The sequence below is a fragment of the Thermobia domestica genome, chromosome 16 (genome assembly GCF_964235325.1).
Source record: "Thermobia domestica chromosome 16, izTheDome1.hap1.1, whole genome shotgun sequence".
Lineage (NCBI taxonomy): Eukaryota > Metazoa > Arthropoda > Insecta > Zygentoma > Lepismatidae > Thermobia > Thermobia domestica.
The window spans coordinates 169,903,956-169,921,454 of NC_137469.1; positions in this window are offsets into that span (position 1 = coordinate 169,903,956).

Below are 17,499 nucleotides of genomic sequence, written 5' to 3' on the forward strand. Positions count from 1 at the left end.
GGTGTCATATGCAAGCAACCTAGTGGTGTGTCAGTGTATGGAAATGCAGTGAAATATGCGTTATTTTGAAAAAAAGAATAAAGTAGTAACAAACATGGTAGAGAATAAGGTACTTTGTTTCAGCCATAGGGCCCCGGGTTTGCGACCGCTATGAGAGAAGTGCTGGTACTCGAGTTTGAGCTTTATATCGTGTAAATATGTTAAATGATTCTTAAGATATAGACCAAAACAGATTATAATACACGACAATTAGTAACAATTCAATATGCACATAATGACATATAATATATTGTTAGGCGGTTGCCAGCCAACATTTTTACGTGAAATAAGAAAATTAAAACAAAATTGAATAGCTCCGTGGTAATTTGAATCAATTTTTGACAGAAGGTGTGCGTCATGTGATCTCATAGAAAAGGTAAGGGTTATAGTCGCTCATATAGAATATATGTTTCTAACTTCATTATTTTATTTTTATTCTGCTAATTTGTGCTTTTCGTACATATCCTGATGTGTAGAATATGAAAACAACATATTTTGTTCTGACATCGAAAATATATATACAAGGTGCATCAAAATATAGCGCTGCAGAAGACAAAATAACACTTCGATTTCAGAAAAATATATAAGTTTGATAGAATTAGGTAGTTTCTCTTTGTGTTACGTAAAAATACGCATATGTGATCCTCGGGTGTCATATGCAAGCAACCTAGTGGTGTGTCAGTGTAGGGAAATGCAGTGAAATATGCGTTATTTTGAAAAAAAGAATAAAGTAGTAACAAACATGGTACAGGATAAGGTACTTTTTTCAGCCATAGGGACCCGGGTTTGCGACCGCTATGAGAGAAGTGCTGGTACTCGAGTTTGAGCTTTATTTCGTGAAAATATGTTAAATGGTTCTTAAGATATAGACCAAAACAGATTATAATACACGACAATTAGTAACAATTCAATATGCACATAATGACATATAATATATTGTTAGGCGGTTGCCAGCCAACATTTTTACGTGAAATAAGAAAATTAAAACAAAATTGAATAGCTCCGTGGTAATTGGAATCAATTTTTGACAGAAGGTGTGCGTCATGTGATCTCATTGAAAAGGTAAGGGTTAAAGTCGTTCATGTAGAATATATGTTTCTAACTTCATTATTTTATTTTTATTCTTCTAATTTGTCCTTTTCGAACATATCCTGATGTGTAGAATATGAAAAAAACATATTTTTTTCTCACATCGAAAATATAGCGGGTATATACAGGGTGCATCAAAATATAGCACTGCAGAAGACAAAATAACACTTCGATTTCACAAAAATATATAAGTTTGATAGAATTAGGTAGTTTCTCTTTGTGTTACGTAAAAATACGCATATGTGATCCTCGGGTGTCATATGCAATCAACCTAGGCGGTGTGTCAGTGTAGGGAAATGCAGTGAAATATGTGTTATTTTGAAAAAAAGAATAAAGTAGTAACAAACATGGTACAGGATAACGTACTTTTTTTCAGCCATAGGGACCCGGGTTTGCGACCGTTATGAGAGAAGTGCTGGTACTCGAGTTTGAGCTTTATTTCGTGAAAATATGTTAAATGGTTCTTAAGATATAGACCAAAACAGATTTTAATACACGACAATTAGTAACAATTCAATATGCACATAATGACATATAATATATTGTTAGGCGGTTGCCAGCCAACATTTTTACGTGAAATAAGAAAATTAAAACAAAATTGAATAGCTCCGTGGTAATTTGAATCAATTTTCGACAGAAGGTGTGCGTCATATGATCTCATTGAAAAGGTAAGGGTTAAAGTCGTTCATGTAGAATATATGTTTCTAACTTCATTATTTTATTTTTATTCTGCTAATTTGTGTTTTTCCTACATATCCTGATGTGTAGAATATGAAAACAACATATTTTGTTCTGACATCGAAAATATATATACAGAGTGCATCAAAATATAGCGCTGCAGAAGACAAAATAACACTTCGATTTCAGAAAAATATATAAGTTTGATAGAATTAGGTAGTTTCTCTTTGTGTTGCGTAAAAATACACATATGTGATCCTCGGGTGTCATATGCAAGCAACCTAGTGGTGTGTCAGTGCAGGGAAATGCAGTGAAATATGCGTTATTTTGAAAAAAAGAATAAAGTAGTAACAAACATGGTACAGGATAACGTACTTTTTTTCAGCCATAGGGACCCGGGTTTGCGACCTCTATGAGAGAAATGCTGGTACTCGAGTTTGAGCTTCATTTCGTGAAAATATGTTAAATGGTTCTTAAGATATAGACCAAAACAGATTATAATACACGACAATTAGTAACAATTCAATATGCACATAATGACATATAATATATTGTTAGGCGGTTGCCAGCCAACATTTTTACGTGAAATAAGAAAATTAAAACAAAATTGAATAGCTCCGTGGTAATTGGAATCAATTTTTGACAGAAGGTGTGCGTCATGTGATCTCATTGAAAAGGTAAGGGTTAAAGTCGTTCATGTAGAATATATGTTTCTAACTTCATTATTTTATTTTTATTCTGCTAATTTTTGCTTTTCCTACCTATCCTGATGTGTAGAATATGAAAACAACATATTTTGTTCTGACATCGAAAATATATATACAGGGTGCATCAAAATATAGCGCTGCAGAAGACAAAATAACACTTCGATTTCAGAAAAATATATAAGTTTGATAGAATTAGGTAGTTTCTCTTTGTGTTACGTAAAAATACGCATATGTGATCCTCGGGTGTCATATGCAAGCAACCTAGTGGTGTGTCAGTGTATGGAAATGCAGTGAAATATGCGTTATTTTGAAAAAAAGAATAAAGTAGTAACAAACATGGTAGAGAATAAGGTACTTTGTTTCAGCCATAGGGGCCCGGTTTTGCGACCGCTATGAGAGAAGTGCTGGTACTCGAGTTTGAGCTTTATTTCGTGAAAATATGTTAAATGGTTCTTAAGATATAGACCAAAACAGATTTTAATACACGACAATTAGTAACAATTCAATATGCACATAATGAAATATAATATATTGTTAGGCGGTTGCCAGCCAACATTTTTACGTGAAATAAGAAAATTAAAACAAAATTGAATAGCTCCGTGGTAATTGGAATCAATTTTTGACAGAAGGTGTGCGTCATGTGATCTCATTGAAAAGGTAAGGGTTAAAGTCGTTCATGTAGAATATATGTTTCTAACTTCATTATTTTATTTTTATTCTGCTAATTTGTGCTTTTCGTACATATCCTGATGTGTAGAATATGAAAACAACATATTTTGTTCTGACATCGAAAATATATATACAGGGTGCATCAAAATATAGCGCTGCAGAAGACAAAATAACACTTCGATTTCAGAAAAATATATAAGTTTGATAGAATTAGGTAGTTTCTCTTTGTGTTACGTAAAAATACGCATATGTGATCCTCGGGTGTCATATGCAAGCAACCTAGTGGTGTGTCAGTGTAGGGAAATGCAGTGAAATATGCGTTATTTTGAAAAAAAGAATAAAGTAGTAACAAACATGGTACAGGATAAGGTACTTTTTTCAGCCATAGGGACCCGGGTTTGCGACCGCTATGAGAGAAGTGCTGGTACTCGAGTTTGAGCTTTATTTCGTGAAAATATGTTAAATGGTTCTTAAGATATAGACCAAAACAGATTATAATACACGACAATTAGTAACAATTCAATATGCACATAATGACATATAATATATTGTTAGGCGGTTGCCAGCCAACATTTTTACGTGAAATAAGAAAATTAAAACAAAATTGAATAGCTCCGTGGTAATTGGAATCAATTTTTGACAGAAGGTGTGCGTCATGTGATCTCATTGAAAAGGTAAGGGTTAAAGTCGTTCATGTAGAATATATGTTTCTAACTTCATTATTTTATTTTTATTCTTCTAATTTGTCCTTTTCGAACATATCCTGATGTGTAGAATATGAAAACAACATATTTTGTTCTCACATCGAAAATATAGCGGGTATAAACAGGGTGCATCAAAATATAGCACTGCAGAAGACAAAATAACACTTCGATTTCACAAAAATATATAAGTTTGATAGAATTAAGTAGTTTCTCTTTGTGTTACGTAAAAATACGCATATGTGATCCTCGGGTGTCATATGCAAGCAACCTAGTGGTGTGTCAGTGTAGGGAAATGCAGTGAAATATGTGTTATTTTGAAAAGAAGAATAAAGTAGTAACAAACATGGTACAGGATAACGTACTTTTTTTCAGCCATAGGGACCCGGTTTGCGACCGTTATGAGGGAAGTGCTGGTACTCGAGTTTGAGCTTTATTTCGTGAAAATATGTTAAATGGTTCTTAAGATATAGACCAAAACAGATTTTAATACACGACAATTAGTAACAATTCAATATGCACATAATGACATATAATATATTGTTAGGCGGTTGCCAGCCAACATTTTTACGTGAAATAAGAAAATTAAAACAAAATTGAATAGCTCCGTGGTAATTGGAATCAATTTTTGACAGAAGGTGTGCGTCATGTGATCTCATTGAAAAGGTAAGGGTTAAAGTCGTTCATGTAGAATATATGTTTCTAACTTCATTATTTTATTTTTATTCTTCTAATTTGTGCTTTTCCTACCTATCCTGATGTGTAGAATATGAAAACAAAATATTTTGTTCTGACATCGAAAATATATATATACAGGGTGCATCAAAATATAGCGCTGCAGAAGACAAAATAACACTTCGATTTCAGAAAAATATATAAGTTTGATAAAATTAGGTAGTTTCTGTTTGTGTTACGTAAAAATACGCATATGTGATCCTCGGGTGTCATATGCAAGCAACCTAGTGGTGTGTCAGTGTAGGGAAATGCAATGAAATATGCGTTATTTTGAAAAAAAGAATAAAGTAGTAACAAACATGGTAAAGGATAAGGTACTTTTTTTCAGCCATAGGGACCCGGGTTTGCGACCTCTATGAGAGAAGTGCTGGTACTCGAGTTTGAGCTTTATTTCGTGTAAATATGTTAAATGGTTCTTAAGATATAGACCAAAACAGATTATAATACACGACAATTAGTAACAATTCAATATGCACATAATGACATATAATATATTGTTAGGCGGTTGCCAGCCAACATTTTTACGTGAAATAAGAAAATTAAAACAAAATTGAATAGCTCCGTGGTAATTGGAATCAATTTTTGACAGAAGGTGTGCGTCATGTGATCTCATAGAAAAGGTAAGGGTTATAGACGCTCATATAGAATATATGTTTCTAACTTCATTATTTTATTTTTATTCTTCTAATTTGTGCTTTTCGTACATATCCTGATGTGTAGAATATGAAAACAACATATTTTGTTCTGACATCGAAAATATATATACAAGGTGCATCAAAATATAGCGCTGCAGAAGACAAAATAACACTTCGATTTCAGAAAAATATATAAGTTTGATAGAATTAGGTAGTTTCTCTTTGTGTTACGTAAAAATACGCATATGTGATCCTCGGGTGTCATATGCAAGCAACCTAGTGGTGTGTCAGTGTAGGGAAATGCAGTGAAATATGCGTTATTTTGAAAAAAAGAATAAAGTAGTAACAAACATGGTACAGGATAAGGTACTTTTTTCAGCCATAGGGACCCGGGTTTGCGACCGCTATGAGAGAAATGCTGGTACTCGAGTTTGAGCTTCATTTCGTGAAAATATGTTAAATGGTTCTTAAGATATAGACCAAAACAGATTATAATACACGACAATTAGTAACAATTCAATATGCACATAATGACATATAATATATTGTTAGGCGGTTGCCAGCCAACATTTTTACGTGAAATAAGAAAATTAAAACAAAATTGAATAGCTCCGTGGTAATTGGAATCAATTTTTGACAGAAGGTGTGCGTCATGTGATCTCATTGAAAAGGTAAGGGTTAAAGTCGTTCATGTAGAATATATGTTTCTAACTTCATTATTTTATTTTTATTCTGCTAATTTTTGCTTTTCCTACCTATCCTGATGTGTAGAATATGAAAACAACATATTTTGTTCTGACATCGAAAATATATATACAGGGTGCATCAAAATATAGCGCTGCAGAAGACAAAATAACACTTCGATTTCAGAAAAATATATAAGTTTGATAGAATTAGGTAGTTTCTCTTTGTGTTACGTAAAAATACGCATATGTGATCCTCGGGTGTCATATGCAAGCAACCTAGTGGTGTGTCAGTGTATGGAAATGCAGTGAAATATGCGTTATTTTGAAAAAAAGAATAAAGTAGTAACAAACATGGTAGAGAATAAGGTACTTTGTTTCAGCCATAGGGGCCCGGTTTTGCGACCGCTATGAGAGAAGTGCTGGTACTCGAGTTTGAGCTTTATTTCGTGAAAATATGTTAAATGGTTCTTAAGATATAGACCAAAACAGATTTTAATACACGACAATTAGTAACAATTCAATATGCACATAATGAAATATAATATATTGTTAGGCGGTTGCCAGCCAACATTTTTACGTGAAATAAGAAAATTAAAACAAAATTGAATAGCTCCGTGGTAATTGGAATCAATTTTTGACAGAAGGTGTGCGTCATGTGATCTCATTGAAAAGGTAAGGGTTAAAGTCGTTCATGTAGAATATATGTTTCTAACTTCATTATTTTATTTTTATTCTGCTAATTTGTGCTTTTCGTACATATCCTGATGTGTAGAATATGAAAACAACATATTTTGTTCTGACATCGAAAATATATATACAGGGTGCATCAAAATATAGCGCTGCAGAAGACAAAATAACACTTCGATTTCAGAAAAATATATAAGTTTGATAGAATTAGGTAGTTTCTCTTTGTGTTACGTAAAAATACGCATATGTGATCCTCGGGTGTCATATGCAAGCAACCTAGTGGTGTGTCAGTGTAGGGAAATGCAGTGAAATATGCGTTATTTTGAAAAAAAGAATAAAGTAGTAACAAACATGGTACAGGATAAGGTACTTTTTTCAGCCATAGGGACCCGGGTTTGCGACCGCTATGAGAGAAGTGCTGGTACTCGAGTTTGAGCTTTATTTCGTGAAAATATGTTAAATGGTTCTTAAGATATAGACCAAAACAGATTATAATACACGACAATTAGTAACAATTCAATATGCACATAATGACATATAATATATTGTTAGGCGGTTGCCAGCCAACATTTTTACGTGAAATAAGAAAATTAAAACAAAATTGAATAGCTCCGTGGTAATTGGAATCAATTTTTGACAGAAGGTGTGCGTCATGTGATCTCATTGAAAAGGTAAGGGTTAAAGTCGTTCATGTAGAATATATGTTTCTAACTTCATTATTTTATTTTTATTCTTCTAATTTGTGCTTTTCGAACATATCCTGATGTGTAGAATATGAAAATACATATTTTGTTCTCACATCGAAAATATAGCGGGTATATACAGGGTGCATCAAAATATAGCACTGCAGAAGACAAAATAACAATTCGATTTCACAAAAATATATAAGTTTGATAGAATTAGGTAGTTTCTCTTTGTGTTACGTAAAAATAGGCATATGTGATCCTCGGGTGTCATATGCAAGCAACCTAGTGGTGTGTCAGTGTAGGGAAATGCAGTGAAATATGTGTTATTTTGAAAAGAAGAATAAAGTAGTAACAAACATGGTACAGGATAACGTACTTTTTTTCAGCCATAGGGACCCGGTTTGCGACCGTTATGAGGGAAGTGCTGGTACTCGAGTTTGAGCTTTATTTCGTGAAAATATGTTAAATGGTTCTTAAGATATAGACCAAAACAGATTTTAATACACGACAATTAGTAACAATTCAATATGCACATAATGACATATAATATATTGTTAGGCGGTTGCCAGCCAACATTTTTACGTGAAATAAGAAAATTAAAACAAAATTGAATAGCTCCGTGGTAATTGGAATCAATTTTTGACAGAAGGTGTGCGTCATGTGATCTCATTGAAAAGGTAAGGGTTAAAGTCGTTCATGTAGAATATATGTTTCTAACTTCATTATTTTATTTTTATTCTTCTAATTTGTGCTTTTCCTACCTATCCTGATGTGTAGAATATGAAAACAAAATATTTTGTTCTGACATCGAAAATATATATACAGGGTGCATCAAAATATAGCGCTGCAGAAGACAAAATAACACTTCGATTTCAGAAAAATATATAAGTTTGATAAAATTAGGTAGTTTCTGTTTGTGTTACGTAAAAATACGCATATGTGATCCTCGGGTGTGATATGCAAGCAACCTAGTGGTGTGTCAGTGTAGGGAAATGCAGTGAAATATGCGTTATTTTGAAAAAAAGAATAAAGTAGTAACAAACATGGTAAAGGATAAGGTACTTTTTTTCAGCCATAGGGACCCGGGTTTGCGACCTCTATGAGAGAAGTGCTGGTACTCGAGTTTGAGCTTTATTTCGTGTAAATATGTTAAATGGTTCTTAAGATATAGACCAAAACAGATTATAATACACGACAATTAGTAACAATTCAATATGCACATAATGACATATAATATATTGTTAGGCGGTTGCCAGCCAACATTTTTACGTGAAATAAGAAAATTAAAACAAAATTGAATAGCTCCGTGGTAATTGGAATCAATTTTTGACAGAAGGTGTGCGTCATGTGATCTCATAGAAAAGGTAAGGGTTATAGTCGCTCATATAGAATATATGTTTCTAACTTCATTATTTTATTTTTATTCTGCTAATTTGTGCTTTTCGTACATATCCTGATGTGTAGAATATGAAAACAACATATTTTGTTCTGACATCGAAAATATATATACAAGGTGCATCAAAATATAGCGCTGCAGAAGACAAAATAACACTTCGATTTCAGAAAAATATATAAGTTTGATAGAATTAGGTAGTTTCTCTTTGTGTTACGTAAAAATACGCATATGTGATCCTCGGGTGTCATATGCAAGCAACCTAGTGGTGTGTCAGTGTAGGGAAATGCAGTGAAATATGCGTTATTTTGAAAAAAAGAATAAAGTAGTAACAAACATGGTACAGGATAACGTACTTTTTTCAGCCATAGGGACCCGGGTTTGCGACCGCTATGAGAGAAGTGCTGGTACTCGAGTTTGAGCTTTATTTCGTGAAAATATGTTAAATGGTTCTTAAGACATAGACCAAAACAGATTATAATACACGACAATTAGTAACAATTCAATATGCACATAATGACATATAATATATTGTTAGGCGGTTGCCAGCCAACATTTTTACGTGAAATAAGAAAATTAAAACAAAATTGAATAGCTCCGTGGTAATTGGAATCAATTTTTGACAGAAGGTGTGCGTCATGTGATCTCATTGAAAAGGTAAGGGTTAAAGTCGTTCATGTAGAATATATGTTTCTAACTTCATTATTTTATTTTTATTCTTCTAATTTGTCCTTTTCGAACATATCCTGATGTGTAGAATATGAAAACAACATATTTTGTTCTCACATCGAAAATATAGCGGGTATATACAGGGTGCATCAAAATATAGCACTGCAGAAGACAAAATAACACTTCGATTTCACAAAAATATATAAGTTTGATAGAATTAAGTAGTTTCTCTTTGTGTTACGTAAAAATACGCATATGTGATCCTCGGGTGTCATATGCAAGCAACCTAGTGGTGTGTCAGTGTAGGGAAATGCAGTGAAATATGTGTTATTTTGAAAAGAAGAATAAAGTAGTAACAAACATGGTACAGGATAACGTACTTTTTTTCAGCCATAGGGACCCGGTTTGCGACCGTTATGAGGGAAGTGCTGGTACTCGAGTTTGAGCTTTATTTCGTGAAAATATGTTAAATGGTTCTTAAGATATAGACCAAAACAGATTTTAATACACGACAATTAGTAACAATTCAATATGCACATAATGACATATAATATATTGTTAGGCGGTTGCCAGCCAACATTTTTACGTGAAATAAGAAAATTAAAACAAAATTGAATAGCTCCGTGGTAATTGGAATCAATTTTTGACAGAAGGTGTGCGTCATGTGATCTCATTGAAAAGGTAAGGGTTAAAGTCGTTCATGTAGAATATATGTTTCTAACTTCATTATTTTATTTTTATTCTTCTAATTTGTGCTTTTCCTACCTATCCTGATGTGTAGAATATGAAAACAAAATATTTTGTTCTGACATCGAAAATATATATACAGGGTGCATCAAAATATAGCGCTGCAGAAGACAAAATAACACTTCGATTTCAGAAAAATATATAAGTTTGATAAAATTAGGTAGTTTCTGTTTGTGTTACGTAAAAATACGCATATGTGATCCTCGGGTGTCATATGCAAGCAACCTAGTGGTGTGTCAGTGTAGGGAAATGCAATGAAATATGCGTTATTTTGAAAAAAAGAATAAAGTAGTAACAAACATGGTAAAGGATAAGGTACTTTTTTTCAGCCATAGGGACCCGGGTTTGCGACCTCTATGAGAGAAGTGCTGGTACTCGAGTTTGAGCTTTATTTCGTGAAAATATGTTAAATGGTTCTTAAGATATAGACCAAAACAGATTATAATACACGACAATTAGTAACAATTCAATATGCACATAATGACATATAATATATTGTTAGGCGGTTGCCAGCCAACATTTTTACGTGAAATAAGAAAATTAAAACAAAATTGAATAGCTCCGTGGTAATTGGAATCAATTTTTGACAGAAGGTGTGCGTCATGTGATCTCATTGAAAAGGTAAGGGTTAAAGTCGTTCATGTAGAATATATGTTTCTAACTTCATTATTTTATTTTTATTCTTCTAATTTGTCCTTTTCGAACATATCCTGATGTGTAGAATATGAAAACAACATATTTTTTTCTCACATCGAAAATATAGCGGGTATATACATGGTGCATCAAAATATAGCACTGCAGAAGACAAAATAACACTTCGATTTCACAAAAATATATAAGTTTGATAGAATTAGGTAGTTTCTCTTTGTGTTACGTAAAAATACGCATATGTGATCCTCGGGTGTCATATGCAAGCAACCTAGTGGTGTGTCAGTGTAGGGAAATGCAGTGAAATATGTGTTATTTTGAAAAAAAGAATAAAGTAGTAACAAACATGGTACAGGATAACGTACTTTTTTTCAGCCATAGGGACCCGGGTTTGCGACCGTTATGAGAGAAGTGCTGGTACTCGAGTTTGAGCTTTATTTCGTGAAAATATGTTAAATGGTTCTTAAGATATAGACCAAAACAGATTATAATACACGACAATTAGTAACAATTCAATATGCACATAATGACATATAATATATTGTTAGGCGGTTGCCAGCCAACATTTTTACGTGAAATAAGAAAATTAAAACAAAATTGAATAGCTCCGTGGTAATTTGAATCAATTTTCGACAGAAGGTGTGCGTCATGTGATCTCATTGAAAAGGTAAGGGTTAAAGTCGTTCATGTAGAACATATGTTTCTAACTTCATTATTTTATTTTTATTCTGCTAATTTGTGCTTTTCGTACATATCCTGATGTGTAGAATATGAAAACAACATATTTTGTTCTGACATCGAAAATATATATACAGAGTGCATCAAAATATAGCGCTGCAGAAGACAAAATAAGACTTCGATTTCAGAAAAATATATAAGTTTGATAGAATTAGGTAGTTTCTCTTTGTGTTACGTAAAAATACGCATATGTGATCCTCGGGTGTCATATGCAAGCAACCTAGTGGTGTGTCAGTGTATGGAAATGCAGTGAAATATGCGTTATTTTGAAAAAAAGAATAAAGTAGTAACAAACATGGTAGAGAATAAGGTACTTTGTTTCAGCCATAGGGACCCGGTTTTGCGACCGCTATGAGAGAAGTGCTGGTACTCGAGTTTGAGCTTTATTTCGTGAAAATATGTTAAATGGTTCTTAAGATATAGACCAAAACAGATTTTAATACACGACAATTAGTAACAATTCAATATGCACATAATGAAATATAATATATTGTTAGGCGGTTGCCAGCCAACATTTTTACGTGAAATAAGAAAATTAAAACAAAATTGAATAGCTCCGTGGTAATTGGAATCAATTTTTGACAGAAGGTGTGCGTCATGTGATCTCATTGAAAAGGTAAGGGTTAAAGTCGTTCATGTAGAATATATGTTTCTAACTTCATTATTTTATTTTTATTCTGCTAATTTGTGCTTTTCGTACATATCCTGATGTGTAGAATATGAAAACAACATATTTTGTTCTGACATCGAAAATATATATACAGGGTGCATCAAAATATAGCGCTGCAGAAGACAAAATAACACTTCGATTTCAGAAAAATATATAAGTTTGATAGAATTAGGTAGTTTCTCTTTGTGTTACGTAAAAATACGCATATGTGATCCTCGGGTGTCATATGCAAGCAACCTAGTGGTGTGTCAGTGTAGGGAAATGCAGTGAAATATGCGTTATTTTGAAAAAAAGAATAAAGTAGTAACAAACATGGTACAGGATAAGGTACTTTTTTCAGCCATAGGGACCCGGGTTTGCGACCGCTATGAGAGAAGTGCTGGTACTCGAGTTTGAGCTTTATTTCGTGAAAATATGTTAAATGGTTCTTAAGATATAGACCAAAACAGATTATAATACACGACAATTAGTAACAATTCAATATGCACATAATGACATATAATATATTGTTAGGCGGTTGCCAGCCAACATTTTTACGTGAAATAAGAAAATTAAAACAAAATTGAATAGCTCCGTGGTAATTTGAATCAATTTTCGACAGAAGGTGTGCGTCATGTGATCTCATTGAAAAGGTAAGGGTTAAAGTCGTTCATGTAGAACATATGTTTCTAACTTCATTATTTTATTTTTATTCTGCTAATTTGTGTTTTTCGTACATATCCTGATGTGTAGAATATGAAAACAACATATTTTGTTCTGACATCGAAAATATATATACAGAGTGCATCAAAATATAGCGCTGCAGAAGACAAAATAACACTTCGATTTCAGAAAAATATATAAGTTTGATAGAATTAGGTAGTTTCTCTTTGTGTTACGTAAAAATACGCATATGTGATCCTCGGGTGTCATATGCAAGCAACCTAGTGGTGTGTCAGTGTATGGAAATGCAGTGAAATATGCGTTATTTTGAAAAAAAGAATAAAGTAGTAACAAACATGGTAGAGAATAAGGTACTTTGTTTCAGCCATAGGGACCCGGTTTTGCGACCGCTATGAGAGAAGTGCTGGTACTCGAGTTTGAGCTTTATTTCGTGAAAATATGTTAAATGGTTCTTAAGATATAGACCAAAACAGATTTTAATACACGACAATTAGTAACAATTCAATATGCACATAATGAAATATAATATATTGTTAGGCGGTTGCCAGCCAACATTTTTACGTGAAATAAGAAAATTAAAACAAAATTGAATAGCTCCGTGGTAATTGGAATCAATTTTTGACAGAAGGTGTGCGTCATGTGATCTCATTGAAAAGGTAAGGGTTAAAGTCGTTCATGTAGAATATATGTTTCTAACTTCATTATTTTATTTTTATTCTGCTAATTTGTGCTTTTCGTACATATCCTGATGTGTAGAATATGAAAACAACATATTTTGTTCTGACATCGAAAATATATATACAGGGTGCATCAAAATATAGCGCTGCAGAAGACAAAATAACACTTCGATTTCAGAAAAATATATAAGTTTGATAGAATTAGGTAGTTTCTCTTTGTGTTACGTAAAAATACGCATATGTGATCCTCGGGTGTCATATGCAAGCAACCTAGTGGTGTGTCAGTGTAGGGAAATGCAGTGAAATATGCGTTATTTTGAAAAAAAGAATAAAGTAGTAACAAACATGGTACAGGATAAGGTACTTTTTTCAGCCATAGGGACCCGGGTTTGCGACCGCTATGAGAGAAGTGCTGGTACTCGAGTTTGAGCTTTATTTCGTGAAAATATGTTAAATGGTTCTTAAGATATAGACCAAAACAGATTATAATACACGACAATTAGTAACAATTCAATATGCACATAATGACATATAATATATTGTTAGGCGGTTGCCAGCCAACATTTTTACGTGAAATAAGAAAATTAAAACAAAATTGAATAGCTCCGTGGTAATTGGAATCAATTTTTGACAGAAGGTGTGCGTCATGTGATCTCATTGAAAAGGTAAGGGTTAAAGTCGTTCATGTAGAATATATGTTTCTAACTTCATTATTTTATTTTTATTCTTCTAATTTGTGCTTTTCGAACATATCCTGATGTGTAGAATATGAAAACAACATATTTTGTTCTCACATCGAAAATATAGCGGGTATATACAGGGTGCATCAAAATATAGCACTGCAGAAGACAAAATAACACTTCGATTTCACAAAAATATATAAGTTTGATAGAATTAGGTAGTTTCTCTTTGTGTTACGTAAAAATAGGCATATGTGATCCTCGGGTGTCATATGCAAGCAACCTAGTGGTGTGTCAGTGTAGGGAAATGCAGTGAAATATGTGTTATTTTGAAAAGAAGAATAAAGTAGTAACAAACATGGTACAGGATAACGTACTTTTTTTCAGCCATAGGGACCCGGTTTGCGACCGTTATGAGGGAAGTGCTGGTACTCGAGTTTGAGCTTTATTTCGTGAAAATATGTTAAATGGTTCTTAAGATATAGACCAAAACAGATTTTAATACACGACAATTAGTAACAATTCAATATGCACATAATGACATATAATATATTGTTAGGCGGTTGCCAGCCAACATTTTTACGTGAAATAAGAAAATTAAAACAAAATTGAATAGCTCCGTGGTAATTGGAATCAATTTTTGACAGAAGGTGTGCGTCATGTGATCTCATTGAAAAGGTAAGGGTTAAAGTCGTTCATGTAGAATATATGTTTCTAACTTCATTATTTTATTTTTATTCTTCTAATTTGTGCTTTTCCTACCTATCCTGATGTGTAGAATATGAAAACAAAATATTTTGTTCTGACATCGAAAATATATATACAGGGTGCATCAAAATATAGCGCTGCAGAAGACAAAATAACACTTCGATTTCAGAAAAATATATAAGTTTGATAAAATTAGGTAGTTTCTGTTTGTGTTACGTAAAAATACGCATATGTGATCCTCGGGTGTGATATGCAAGCAACCTAGTGGTGTGTCAGTGTAGGGAAATGCAGTGAAATATGCGTTATTTTGAAAAAAAGAATAAAAGTAGTAACAAACATGGTAAAGGATAAGGTACTTTTTTTCAGCCATAGGGAACCGGGTTTGCGACCTCTATGAGAGAAGTGCTGGTACTCGAGTTTGAGCTTTATTTCGTGTAAATATGTTAAATGGTTCTTAAGATATAGACCAAAACAGATTATAATACACGACAATTAGTAACAATTCAATATGCACATAATGACATATAATATATTGTTAGGCGGTTGCCAGCCAACATTTTTACGTGAAATAAGAAAATTAAAACAAAATTGAATAGCTCCGTGGTAATTGGAATCAATTTTTGACAGAAGGTGTGCGTCATGTGATCTCATAGAAAAGGTAAGGGTTATAGTCGCTCATATAGAATATATGTTTCTAACTTCATTATTTTATTTTTATTCTGCTAATTTGTGCTTTTCGTACATATCCTGATGTGTAGAATATGAAAACAACATATTTTGTTCTGACATCGAAAATATATATACAAGGTGCATCAAAATATAGCGCTGCAGAAGACAAAATAACACTTCGATTTCAGAAAAATATATAAGTTTGATAGAATTAGGTAGTTTCTCTTTGTGTTACGTAAAAATACGCATATGTGATCCTCGGGTGTCATATGCAAGCAACCTAGTGGTGTGTCAGTGTAGGGAAATGCAGTGAAATATGCGTTATTTTGAAAAAAAGAATAAAGTAGTAACAAACATGGTACAGGATAAGGTACTTTTTTCAGCCATAGGGACCCGGGTTTGCGACCGCTATGAGAGAAGTGCTGGTACTCCAGTTTGAGCTTTATTTCGTGAAAATATGTTAAATGGTTCTTAAGATATAGACCAAAACAGATTATAATACACGACAATTAGTAACAATTCAATATGCACATAATGACATATAATATATTGTTAGGCGGTTGCCAGCCAACATTTTTACGTGAAATAAGAAAATTAAAACAAAATTGAATAGCTCCGTGGTAATTGGAATCAATTTTTGACAGAAGGTGTGCGTCATGTGATCTAATTGAAAAGGTAAGGGTTAAAGTCGTTCATGTAGAATATATGTTTCTAACTTCATTATTTTATTTTTATTCTTCTAATTTGTCCTTTTCGAACATATCCTGATGTGTAGAATATGAAAACAACATATTTTGTTCTCACATCGAAAATATAGCGGGTATATACAGGGTGCATCAAAATATAGCACTGCAGAAGACAAAATAACACTTCGATTTCACAAAAATATATAAGTTTGATAGAATTAGGTAGTTTCTCTTTGTGTTACGTAAAAATACGCATATGTGATCCTCGGGTGTCATATGCAAGCAACCTAGTGGTGTGTCAGTGTAGGGAAATGCAGTGAAATATGTGTTATTTTGAAAAAAAGAATAAAGTAGTAACAAACATGGTACAGGATAACGTACTTTTTTTCAGCCATAGGGACCCGGGTTTGCGACCGTTATGAGAGAAGTGCTGGTACTCGAGTTTGAGCTTTATTTCGTGAAAATATGTTAAATGGTTCTTAAGATATAGACCAAAACAGATTATAATACACGACAATTAGTAACAATTCAATATGCACATAATGACATATAATATATTGTTAGGCGGTTGCCAGCCAACATTTTTACGTGAAATAAGAAAATTAAAACAAAATTGAATAGCTCCGTGGTAATTTGAATCAATTTTCGACAGAAGGTGTGCGTCATGTGATCTCATTGAAAAGGTAAGGGTTAAAGTCGTTCATGTAGAATATATGTTTCTAACTTCATTATTTTATTTTTATTCTGCTAATTTGTGCTTTTCGTACATATCCTGATGTGTAGAATATGAAAACAACATATTTTGTTCTGACATCGAAAATATATATACAGAGTGCATCAAAATATAGCGCTGCAGAAGACAAAATAAGACTTCGATTTCAGAAAAATATATAAGTTTGATAGAATTAGGTAGTTTCTCTTTGTGTTACGTAAAAATACGCATATGTGATCCTCGGGTGTCATATGCAAGCAACCTAGTGGTGTGTCAGTGTAGGGAAATGCAGTGAAATATGCGTTATTTTGAAAAAAAGAATAAAGTAGTAACAAACATGGTACAGGATAAGGTACTTTTTTCAGCCATAGGGACCCGGGTTTGCGACCGCTATGAGAGAAGTGCTGGTACTCGAGTTTGAGCTTTATTTCGTGAAAATATGTTAAATGGTTCTTAAGATATAGACCAAAACAGATTATAATACACGACAATTAGTAACAATTCAATATGCACATAATGACATATAA